We start from the raw sequence: 13,124 nt of genomic DNA on the forward strand, positions 1-13,124 counted from the left end.
TGTCATGCCTTTCTATTCTTCAGTACCTATTCCATCTCTCTGCTGTAGCATGTTTTATAATTGAAGCACCATTCTTCTATACAAGGCATGCAAGGGGAAGACGACTATGTTAGAATCTGAAGGGTTACAAACCAGCTCTTTGCAAAAGATCCAAATGCCAGGAGATAATAAACCAACTCCAGTTTTTATAGATACTGCTCCAGCACTGAGAAACCCAACTCCTACTGATAATAAGCAGATTCAAGTGGCCAAAGAACTAGTCCGCTCCAGTCCAGCAAAAATATGTCAACTCCATTCTAAGAAGCGTGTGCGTATCCTTGCATCATGAAATTTTATAGCATGCTGATCATATTTTCTACATGTTTCTTACCATCTCTCTTTTAGAAAATAAGCTTAACAGATAGAAGAATTTCTGCATTAGTATCGTCTGTGAGGAAAGATTCTTGCAGGAATTCTCTGTGCTCCAATGCAGATGTAAGTACCTATTGTATTTCACTATATTTTTACATCGGCATGTATTTTGTTAATCGGCGTGAATCCAACCTTTATCTGATCTAAATTTAGTTTTAGCAAAATGTATGATTAAATGCCACAATGTTGATTTTTGTAAGGAAAACTGCCTGGTAGTTTTGCATCCTGAGCTGCATGAGTGTACTATCTCATATCAGTGGGTTTGAATACTTTGGTTCTGCAGTGGGTTTTTAGTGTTTTTTACTGTGTTGTCCTGTCGTATCCCTAGCTCTTACATCATACTCCCTCCATCCGAATTACATGTCGGAGAAATGGATAAAACTGGATGTATCTAGAACTGAAATACGCCTAGACCCATCCATTTATTTCCGGATGGAGGGAATACATGTCAATATGTCATGCCTTTCTATTCTTCAGTACCTATTCCATCTCTGTCGTAGCATGTTTTATAATTGAAGCACCATTCTTCTATATAAGGCATGCAAGGGGAAGACGACTATGTTAGAATCTGAAGGGTTACAAACCAGGTGTTTGCAAAAGATCCAAACGCCAGGAGATAATAAACCAACTCCATTTTTCATATATTCTGCTCCAGCACAGAGAAACCCAACTCCCCCTAATAATAAGCAGATTCCAGTGGCCAAAGAACTAGTCTGTTCCAGTCCAGCAAAAGAATGTCAACTCCATTCTAAGGAGCGTGTGCGTATCCTCGCATCATGAAATTTTATAGCAGTCTAATCATATTTTCTACATGTTTCTTACCCATCTCCCTTTTAGAAAATAAGGTTAAATCATAGAAGACTTCCTTCATTGGGATTGTATTCGAGGAAAATATCTTGCGGGAATTCTCTGTGCTCCAATGCTGATGTAAGTACCTGTTGTATATCACTATATTTTTACATCAGCATGTATTTTGTTAATCGGCGTGAATCCAACCTTTATCTGATCTAAAATTAGTTGTAGCAAAATGTTAAAGGCGCCAATGTTGATTTTTGTAAAGAAAACTGCCTGGTAGTTTTGCATACTGAGCTGCATGAGTGTACTATCTCATATCATGCACATTACTGAATTGTAGTGCTACTCTGGTTGCCCATTCATTCATTGTGTCAATGTTGCTTTCGTATTACCTTACCTGGCCGATGATAGTTGTGCCATATTGTGTTAATTTGGTGTTGGCTAGTTGCCCAAACGTTCGTTGTGCCAATGTTGCTTTCCTATTATGTGACTTGGCCAATGATAGCAATGCTAGTGTGTTAATTCGGTGCAGGCTGCTGAAGATAAGAAGACAAACTCTGAAAACAGCAAGGCAACCCCATTTTTTCTTTCCAATAAATCTAGGCCAGGTAATATGGCAATAACTCATGATTAATATGTTTGGTTCCCCTCCTAATTTATGTTATGATGCCGTGGTCGAGACACTCTCCACTATCAATAATACAAGCCTGCCAAAATCACCATCTCAATCTGTTCAGTATCCTGTGTCTCCAATGCAACGGAAAAAAATGTATGTTTGTGAACCAATTAATGGCTGAAGCAATGATGGAAATGGTGGAGGAATCAGAGGTACAGAGTCGTGCGACACAACAACTGATCAATGTTTTCAGAGACAGTGTAGCAAAGCAGCAAGAACTTGCCCACATGCTATGGGCGTCATCCGTGCTGAGGTTGCAGATTGTGACGTTGTAGATCGTTAGGTTCTGTTCATTTATTTGCACTGGTATCCCTCTTTGATTGCCCAGTGGATGTAATTTCCTGTAATATATGCTGGATGTGCAACGTTTTTCCCTGTATGCACCTTTGCTTGATCGGTTTTGGTCCTGTGCATAATTGCTCGTCGTAATGGGCTCAAATTATCTAATTTGGCCTAAAGACATGTACGAACTTTAGTGGGCCCATTAAGTTAATGGGCCATTACCAGGCCAAAAGTTAATGGTCGGCCCTCTTAACTCCCGGGTCATTAACAGGCCGACATCGAAGCGGGCAACAGGCGGGCCCAATTGATTTCACGGGCCATTAACATGTCGTTACTAAGTTCGGGCTACATATGGCCCAACTATACTGTGGGCATTTAGCAGGCCGAAAGAGACAGCGGGCTTGTACTGGACCATGAAGAGCATGGGCCGCTAAGAGGCCGAAAGTCAGGTCGTATTGTAAATGGCCCAACTGTGTTTTGGGCCTTTAGCAGGCCGAAAGAGAAACCGGGCTGGTATTGGACCATGAAGGGCCTGGGCCGTTAAAAGGCCAAAACTCAGGTCCGACTACAAATGGCCCAACTCATTTATGGTCCGTTAACAGGCTGAAAGGCACGCATGGCCGGGAATTGGCCCAACACTTAAATGGGTCACTAAAAGGCCAAAACTCAGGTCCGACTACAAATGACCCAACTGATATATGGGCCGTCAACAGGCTGAAAGACACACCGGGCCGGAAATTGGCCCAACACTTAAATGGGTCGCTAAAAGGCCGAAACTCAGGTCCAACAACAAATGGCCCAACTGATTTATAGGTCGTCAACAGGCTGAAAGACACACCGGGCCAGAAATTAGCCCAACATTTAAATGGGTCGCTAAAAGTCTGAAAGATGTACATCGTGAAAATTGGCCCATCCATTGAATGGGCCGTTAACAGGCCGAAATCTCATCGGGCCGATATTGAGCCCAAATATATAGCGGGCTGTTAACGGGCTCGAACTGACGATGGGCTGCAAAGGTGTCAAATCTTTAACAGGCCGTTGACGGGCCGAATTGGCACATCTCGTATGGGCCGTGGGCTTAAATGGACCTGACACAAGTAGGCCTTATATGGGCCGGCCTGCTAATTTTTACTGGGCTGACCTTTTTCACCAGAATGGGCCACTGACATCTGTCCCAACGGTGAGGCAACACGTGTTTCCTCCGGCCAATGATGATTTTACACGTGGAAAATCCCCATTGGTCCAGGCAGTTAACGGGTTATCGGATCCAAAACCGGACCCGATAGCTTAACGACGTTCCGTTACGGTGGATGCCACGTGTCGGTCACCCTTGACAAAAGCACTTCTGTGACGCGCGATTTATCGTCATGGAAGTGGACACTTCCGTGATGATAATTTTGGTAATGTCATGGAACACTTCTACGACAGCACAGGTATGACTATCTTGATTCTGTCATAAAATCGTCATGGATGTACATGCATGACAAAAAACGCGACCTACTGTGACAAACACGTATCATCACAGAAGTGTATTTTTTTGTAGTGAAGTGTGACATCACTTTCAGCTCGGCGGACCAGCTCAAGTGCGCCGCAGCTGCCGGTGCTCTCCCAATGCTCTGCTCACCTGTCATCAGCAATGTCCAAGTCACCAAGACCCTCGTCGATGGCGGTGCGGGGCTTAACGTCCTGTCCGTCGACACGTTCGACCGCCTTCAAGTACCCTATGACCAGCTACAACCGACCAAGCCCTTCTCAGGAGTGACCGATGGTTCCACCACCCCAATCGGGCAGGTCCGCCTCCCTGTCACCTTTGGTGGACATGATAACTACCACACCGAGCTTATCGACTTCGACGTCGCCCACATTCGTCTGCCATACAATGCCATCCTCGGGTACCCAGCGCTGGCCAAGTTCATGGCAGCGACCCACCATGGCTACAACGTCCTCAAGATGCCAGGGACTGGTGGTGTCATCACAGTCGCCTGTGAGGAGAAGGATGCAGTGTGCTCCCTTGAGCGCGCCTTCTAGGCCGCAGCAATCAAATACCCCGACAACAAAGGAATCCTGCACCCTCCTGAGGCCATCACCAAGAAGAAGAAGCAGATGCTCCGTGCAGGACCTTAGGAGAGCAGCGTCGCCAACAACACCACCTCAAGACCCGCGCCCTCAGATGGGGCGCCTCCCTCCCGCGCATAGGAAGGCGCGCCCGGCGCCCTCCTCGGGCAGGGCTCGAGGGCTCTCTTCTGGAGGGCCTCAAACCTTGCCAACATCACGAGGGAGCTTCTCGGGCACCACCTGGAGGCGTGCTTTGTGGCACGATTCCCTCAGGAGGGCACCAGGCGAGGAGCGCCTGGCGCTCAAGAGTTCATCACCCAGACTACCCAAGAGCTTCAAGAAGCAAGAGCCATGCGCGGCGACCGCCGCCCACCTGGCGCAGCTCCCCACCCAGGTGAGGATGGCGGGCTGCGCGTCTGCATCGACATCCCAGGGCTCAACAGGGCCACATCTCATGAGCTTTTCTGGCCTTCGCGCGTGGGACGTTGCGAGGGCCCGCCCCACAGCTATGTTCGCATGCCATTCGGCCTGTCGAGCATGGTGGCCGCCTATCACCGTAACCTGCGGAGCGTCCTGGCGGCTCAGGAGGCCAGGCATCACGCAGTCCTGGAGGAGATGGAGACGGTCCTCAAGGAACCGCCTGGACCCCTAGAGCCTCCCGAGGCTCAGGGTCCCGGTGGCTCGTGAGGAGCAACCCCTTCGCCACGTGTCTTCAGCTACTCCAACACTCCTTCGACAACGGAACCAGGTGACATTTTCCAAGTTTATTTAGCTGGGAGCGCCCCTCGGGCTGCATCATTCCCAGGCCGCGTGGGCCTGTCCCTGCGGCATGTATCCTTTTGCATCTTTAGCTTACTCTGCTGGGCGTTCCCCTCGGGCTGCATCATCCCCAAGCCGCTCGGGTCTGACCCAGTGGCATGTATCGTTCCTGCATTCACCTAAACTAGTTTGCTTTCCATGCGCTATTTACCTATGGTTATCACCTGCTTGATTATCACCCACCATGGGAGTTGCTCACGCTGGCACGACGCTTGTGCTCGGGTCCGTCCCAGCAACACCGACAAATCTGAGTGGTCGAGCTCTGACTCACGGCCCGCCCCGCACACGTCGCCTCACCGGGCCCTCAGTGCCTTCGTCTTCTTGCGGAGCAACCTGCGGTGGACTGGCAATCATAGTAGCAGCCTTTGTCCCTCCTCGCGCTAACCTGCAGGAACTTCCCGAGGATGACAGCAGGCGGTACCACGGGCTCCCTCTTCTCCCATGCGATTCGCTTGCGCGTTAAAAGGGGGGCTCTTGAGCATCGCGACTCATTAGCTCCTACTAGCTCTCTAGCCCTCACCCCCTGGCCTTGACCACGGCATCGCGACCTGCCATACCAGCGACGGCTGAGCTCGCTCAAGGGCCGGGACCTCAGGACGTAGAGCACCTGGGATAGCATGGAGAAGAGGGGGAGGCTCGCATGGGCTTGACCTGGCTGCACTACGACCGCCGACGCACGAGTCTGGCGCATCACAAGGAACCGACCCTGGACTGCCATGATAAGTTTCGCGCCCGGGTGAACCAATTGCTACGGCATAGGATTCTCACTTGTTGCAGCCCTGTTGCGGCAACGTCCCCTGCCTTTCTTACCTCTCATTGGCCGATTGCGCGCTAAAGGGGACCTCCTGAGTATCGCGCCTCAGGAGCTCTTATTGGACCTTGGGCCGCTCACCTCCTGGCCTTGACCACGACATCGCGACCTGGCATACCAGCGACGGCTGGAACCTGCCTGGGGTCCGGGGCCTGTCAGCGTAGAGCATCAAGCCATCGTGGGGCTGGAAAGGGGATACCGAGCCGAAATAGGAAGAGCGCTTGCATATCTTCATAATAAGGATAACATCAACAAAAGACATTACAGATCCTTTACACGCCCCCACGGGATCCATTTCGATTCCTCACAGGGAATAAAAAGAAGAGGGTTCCTAGGAGCCCTATCTACATGCACCAGCATGGTCGATGCCATCATCAACAGTGGGTCACCGGAGGCCGGCGCCAACCCCATCCAGATCAGCGACGGCGGCGGCCAGACGCTGCGGTCTTGCTCCGGGCACGACGAGAGCTCGCGGGCACGTAGATGTCGTCGCTCGTCTCCGGGGTCTCAGAGGGCTCGGGAGAGTTGCTGGACTCCCGAGCGTCACCGCTGCTGCTAGATGAGCCCCTCGTGAGGCAGACGGCAGGCCCGACTCCTGCCACGGCGCCGTCCAGGCGGCTCTCTCCGGGGCAGCACTCCAAGCGACAGCCTTCCGTGTCAAAGACCTTGAAGAACAACGTGGAGGCGCCGTCGTACTCGAAGTGGATCGTGAGGGCGCCCTCTGTACGGCAAACCCGGGCGACCTCACCCCAGCCACGGGTCATGAAGATTTTGCCCGAAGAAACGACATCGACCTTCGCGCCAGTCGCTGAGGCGTCGCAGTCGGCGTGCTGTAGCCAAAGCTCAAGGGGCCCCCTTGGCGGCATCTCGGCGGAGAAGAATTGCGGGAAGCGGATCCAGGTGCGCGGAGGCATCGCCGCCCACATCACGAGTTCGCGCGAGGAGTCCGCGGCGTGGGCTCCTTGGGCGAAGGCGTGTGTCACCGCGGCGCGGCGACCATGGTTGCGGCGTGGGCGGCGCCGCTCACCGCCTCTTCCTCCTAAGCCCTCGGCATGGGCGTACAGAGGCAACGGATACCCAGGAGGAGGCCGCTCGCACCAAGGCCTTGTCACCTCCAGCCTCCCGACTACGTCACGGCAGGGGACCGGCTTCTTCTTCGGTGGAAGTGGCCCGAGCTCGTTGCGGGGGGCCTTCCCCTTCTCCGCGGCCGAGAACCTCTTCGCAGGTGCCATGGGTGTCACTACTGGCAATGGAGCAAGGGAGAGGAAGCAAGCGGAACGGGAAGAGATGGGCGATGGGGGCTCCACCCCCTCCTCATTTATAGCAGGAGAAGGCCAACAGGTGATCCCCATGATCACATGTAATGATGATTTTCCTTGCATGCAGCAGGGACTCGTCAAGTTGGGCGGTTGCCGAGGCGGCGTGGGGAAGCGGAGACGCCCACGTCCAATCAATCGCCATGCATCAACCAAGGCCGCAGGCTGTTGCGGCCCGCGGCGCTCCGCACTTGCCCTTTTGCTTCGCCTCGAAGCCAAGTTCGAGCGCGCCTTGGGACCGGGGGCTACTGTTGGCGTTCTGGAAACGGGGGTCCCCAGACTTGCCTGCTTGCGGCCTTGGTTTCCACCAGCGGCCCTATACGGCCCATCTTCACCAGCAAACACCCAAGACCCTCGCGAGGAGCCAAGCCTCGCGAGGCGGACGACACAAGACCTCCTCGGGGGCAGCCTCACCAGGCTGGCTCGCGAGGGGCGGAGAGATCAAGGCAAGGGGAACCTCGCGAGGTTCCCGTGACGTAAGCCATGATGACCAAGGCCAGGCGGGCGCCATGCGGGCGCCAGCGCGCACAGTGTCCTCGTTCCTCTTTGGTGCTAAAGGGCAAGCGCAGGCGAGGAGTCCCGAGGCATCAGGCAAAGGTTTCCATATCGGTGCAACGAGACCAAGACCAGAAGGACGGCAAGACGGAGGTCACCGTGGAGCCCAAGACGGCGTCACCACTAGAGCCTTTGGCAGGCGAAGAACACCTTTAGTCAGTATAGCTTGTACTAGCTGTTCCCCTTCGAACTGGCCGTTGTGGAATCCCTTCCCGCTCGATATTTGGGAAGAGGACCAGGGCCTCTATAAATAGGACTAGCCACCACCATAGGGATCATCTCATCTGATCTTGGATTAGACCATCCTCACCCACACAAGCTCACCGGGCACAAGAACACCTCTCCTCAGGAGGCTGTTCTTCCCTTGTACTATTCATCCTCAGCCCAAGAGGCAATCCACCACACTACACTGGAGTAGGGTATTACACCACAACGGTGGCCCGAACTAGTATAAATCTTGTGTCCCTTTGTTCTTTGGGTTCGTCGAGCTAGGCCGTGAGATCTTGATGCGAGCGAGCTAGAGGGGGGGGAAAGATCTTCGTGCGCACCCCAGTGTTCGAACCTCAAGGGTTTTGCCGGAACCCGAAATCTGACACAACTCAAAAATTACAACTTGATACTAGAACAAAATATGACTCTATATGCGTGCCTCCGGCGGTGTACCGGGATGTGCAATGAATCAAGAGTGACATGTATGAAAAATTATGAACGGTGGCTTTGCCACAAATACGATGTCAACTACATGATCATGCAAAGCAATATGACAATGATGGAGCGTGTCATAATAAAAGGAACGTTGGAAAGTTGCATGGAAATATATCTCGGAATGGTATGGAAATGCCATAATAGGTAGGTATGGTGGCTGTTTTGAGGAAGGTAAATGGTGGGTTTATGGTACCGGCGAAAGTTGCGCGGTACTAGAGAGGCTAGCAATGGTGGAAGGGTGAGAGTGCGTATAATCCATGGACTCAACATTAGTCATAAAGAACTCACATACTTACTGCAAAAATATACAAGTCATCAAAACCAAGCACTACGCGCATGCTCCTAGGGGGATAGATTGGTAGGAAAAGATCATCGCTCGTCCCCGACCGCCACTCATAAGGAAGAGAATCAAAGAAACACCTCATGCTTCAAATTTGTTACACAACGGTTACCATACGTGCATGCTATGGGACTTGCAAACCTCAACACAAGTATTTCTCAAATTCACAGCTACTCCACTAGCATGACTCTAATATCACCATCTTCATATCTCAAAACAATCATAAAGAATCAAACTTCTCATAGTATTCAATGCACTTATTGTGAAAGTTTTTATTATACCCCTCTTGGATATCCATCATATTAGGACTAGTTTTATAACCCAAGCAAATTACCATGCTGTTTAAGACTCTCAAAATAATATAATTTAAGCATGAGAGTTCATCTATTTCTTCAAAATAAAACCACCGCCGTGCTCTCAAAAGATATAAGTGAAGCACTAGAGCAAATGACAAACTACTCCAAAAGATATAAGTGAAGATCAATGAGTAGTCGAATAATTTTGTAAGTATGTGAAGACTCTCTAACATTTAAGAATTTTCAGATCTTAAGTACTTTATTCAAACAGCAAGCAAAACAAAAGAAAATAAAATGATACTCCAAGCAAAACACATATCATGTGGTGAATAAAAATATAGCTCAAAGTAAAGTTACCGATGAACGAAGACGAAAGAGGGGATGCCATCCGGGGCATCCCCAAGCTTAGGCTCTTGGTTGAACTTGAATATTACCTTGGGGTGCCTTGGGCATCCCCAAGCTTAGGCTCTTGCCACTCCTTATTCCATAGTCCATCGAATCTTTACCCAAAACTTGAAAACTTCACAACACAAAACTTAACAGAAAACTTGTAAGCTCCGTTAGTATAAGAAAATAAATCACCACTTAGGTACTGTTGTGAACTCTTTCTAAATTCATATTGGTGTAATATCTATTGTATTCTAACTTCTCTATGGTTCATACCCTCCGATACTACTCATAGATTCATCAAAATAAGTAAACAACACACGAAAAACAGAATCTGTCAAAAAAGAATAGTCTGTAGCAATCTGTAACTCCCGAATACTTCTGTAACTCCAAAAATTCTGAAATAAATTAGTGGACGTGAGGAATTTGTCTATTAATCATCTGCAAAAATAATAAACCTAAAATCACTCTCCAGTAAAAAATGGCAGCTAATCTCGTGAGTGCAAAAGTTTCTGTTTTTTTACAGCAAGATCGCAAAGACTTCACCCAAGTCTTCCCAAAGGTTCTACTTGGCGCAAACACTAATTAAAACATAAAACCACAGCTAAACATAGGCTAGATTAATTATTTATTACTAAGCAGGGAAAAAAAAAGCAAAGAACAAAAATAAAATTGGGTTGCCTCCCAACAAGCGCTAACGTTTAACACCCCTAGCTAGGCATGATGATTTCAATGATGCTCACATAAAAGATAGGAATTGAAATATAAAGAGAGAATTATGAAGAATATGACTAGCACATTTAAGTCTAACCCACTTCCTATGCATAGGGATTTTGTGAGCACACAACTTATGGGAACAATAATCAACTAGCATAGGAAGGCAAAACAAGCATAACTTTAAAACTTTAAGCACATAGAGAGGAAACTTGATATTATTGCAATTCCTACAAGCATATATTCTTCCCTCATAATAATTTTCAGTAGCATCATGAATAAATTCAACAATATAACCATCACATAAAGCATTCGTTTCATGATCTACAAGCATAGAAAATTTACTACTCTCTACATAAGCAAAATTCTTCTCAATCGGAATAGTGGGAGTATCATAACAAACTCGAATACAATAAATTGTTTCCACATGAAAAGAGTAATGTTCAGAAAAAGGGTAATCATGACAAGTTTTGTAAATATAATCATCACTACTTTCTATAACATAAGTATCATCACAATAATAATCATAAGTAGCAACTTTGTTCTCATCATAATCAATTGAAACCTATTCCAAGATAGTGGAATCATTACTAAATAAAGTCATGACCTCTCCAAATACACTTTTATAATTATCACAATAAGATTTAACATCCTCCAAAATAGTGGGATTATTACTTCCTAAAGTTGACACTCTTCCAAACCCACTTTCATCAATATAATCATCATAAATAGGAGGCATGCTATCATCATAATAAATTTGCTCACCAAAACTTGGGAGGCTAAAATTATCATCTTCATTAAACATAGCATCCCCAAGCTTGGGACAAATATTAATTGCAGCAAATAAATTCTCAAACATGTCATTCTCATCAAACATAGCATCCCCAAGGTTGGGCCTTTTCATATCATAAGCATAATCACTCTCATCATTAATAGTATGGATAGCACTAATAGTATAGCAATTATCATCATCACAGTGAGTAATAGGAGCAACATCATTTGGGAGGGATACCCTTTTACCTTTGCTTCTCTGTCTTTTCTTTTTCTTCTTCACATCATGTGTGGGTTTAATCCTCTTTTTGGAGCTCCTTATTAATGAGATTGGTTGAATAGAAGGCTCCTCCTCGTTACCTGATTCATCATAAGGAATAATAGGAGAATATTGGGAAGTCTCTTCCCTTTCATTAGTATTCTCTTCATCGTCTATTTGTTTTCTTGTCTTTATGTAATTGGAAATATAAGGATTTTCATTGCAATTCATTGCACAATACATAAAAATTTCTTCTAGATCAAAATCAAGAACTCTCTCAAGGGCAAATTCTGGAATATCCTTAGTTATACGTTTCATTTCTTCATAACCCAAAAGCAAACTAAGTTCATTATGATGTGCAAGGGAAATCAAGTCATCACAATTTTTGGACACGATTCGATCATGAAACAGTTTGCATTGGATATTTAAGTGACCACGTTCATTGCAAAGTTCACAAGGATGGCTAAGAAAAATTAAATTTTCAGCACAAACATCTAGCCTTTCTTGCAACCATTTAGTTTCTAAATACTTATGCCTCTTGCAAAATATATCTTCCCTATTTGGTGTGTACTTGTGACTCTATGTACTCCCACTAGTAGAAAAAGGGCCTAATGTGAAGCACATTAGTCCCGGTTTGCAACTGAACCGGCACTAATGTGAGCATTAGTGCCGGTTCGAACGGCTAGGCGGTCGGCGCTCATTAGTACCGGTTCATGGCGTACCTTTAGTACCGGTTCATGCCACGAACCGGTACTAAAGAGGCAGTGGCTGGCCGTTGCCATGGTGGGGCCCGACCAGCCCCTTTAGTACCGGTCCTTGGCATGAACCGGCACTAAAGGGGTTGTGGCAGGCTGTTTTTAGTCCAACCTCGCTCCCTTAATAGGGTTTTTACCACCTTAAATATGTTACTTCTGAAACTATCACAAGCACTTGGTCTTCATTGAACTCTGTGTGTAGAATTTGTGGCCGCAATATGAGTCTTCACCGGTTTCTAAACCGTTGAGGACTCATATTGACAATTCACATTGTACACAAAAGATCATTGATGATCAATGTATTTTTGATGTATATTTTTACATGTTTACACCCTCACTCTCAAAATTTTAATAACTTATTACAACTCCAGACATTTTTTGTGTTCAGCATGCACCATTCAAAGCCACGGCATCAACTTTCAACCCTTTCCGACATAATTTGCTATTCTTAATGCATTTACTGATTTGTTTGAGCTAAATGGACCTGAAATTGAAAAGCTCTACAAATGAACTCTGAAAATGTTGAAACTTGGCTTGGTATCATCATTTCACCCGCATAGCATGTGCAAAAAAGTAGAGAGGGTCACGGCAAAAACTGGATGCACTTCGTGTACAAACTGGACAATCTCTTTCGAAGTATCAGGGGTTCGGACGAAAACTCATCTGTTACACCGGCAATTCAAAATTTTAATAACTTATTACAACTCTGGACGTTTTTTGCATCAGCATGCAACATTCAAAGCCACGTCATCAACGTTCAACCCTTTATGACATAATTTGCTATTTTTCATGTATTTACTGATTTGTCTTGAGCTAAATGGCCCTGAAATTAAAAAGCTCTACAAATGAACTCTGAAAAGGTTGAAACTTGGCATGGTATGATCATTTCACCCACAAAGCATGTGCAAAAAGTAGAGAGGGTCACGACAAAAACTGGATACACTTCGTGTACAAACTGGACAATCTCTCTCGAAGTATCAGGGTTTCGGACGAAAACTCATCTGTTACACCGGCAATTCAAAATTTTAATAACTTATTACAACTCCGGAAGTTTTTTGCATTCAGCATGCACCATTCAAAGCCACGTCATCAACTTTCAACCCTTTATGACAAAATTTGCTATTTTTCATGCATTTACTGATTTGTTTTGAGCTAGATGGCCCTGAAATTGAAAAGC

The sequence above is a fragment of the Triticum aestivum genome, chromosome 4D (assembly GCF_018294505.1).
Source record: "Triticum aestivum cultivar Chinese Spring chromosome 4D, IWGSC CS RefSeq v2.1, whole genome shotgun sequence".
NCBI lineage: Eukaryota > Viridiplantae > Streptophyta > Magnoliopsida > Poales > Poaceae > Triticum > Triticum aestivum.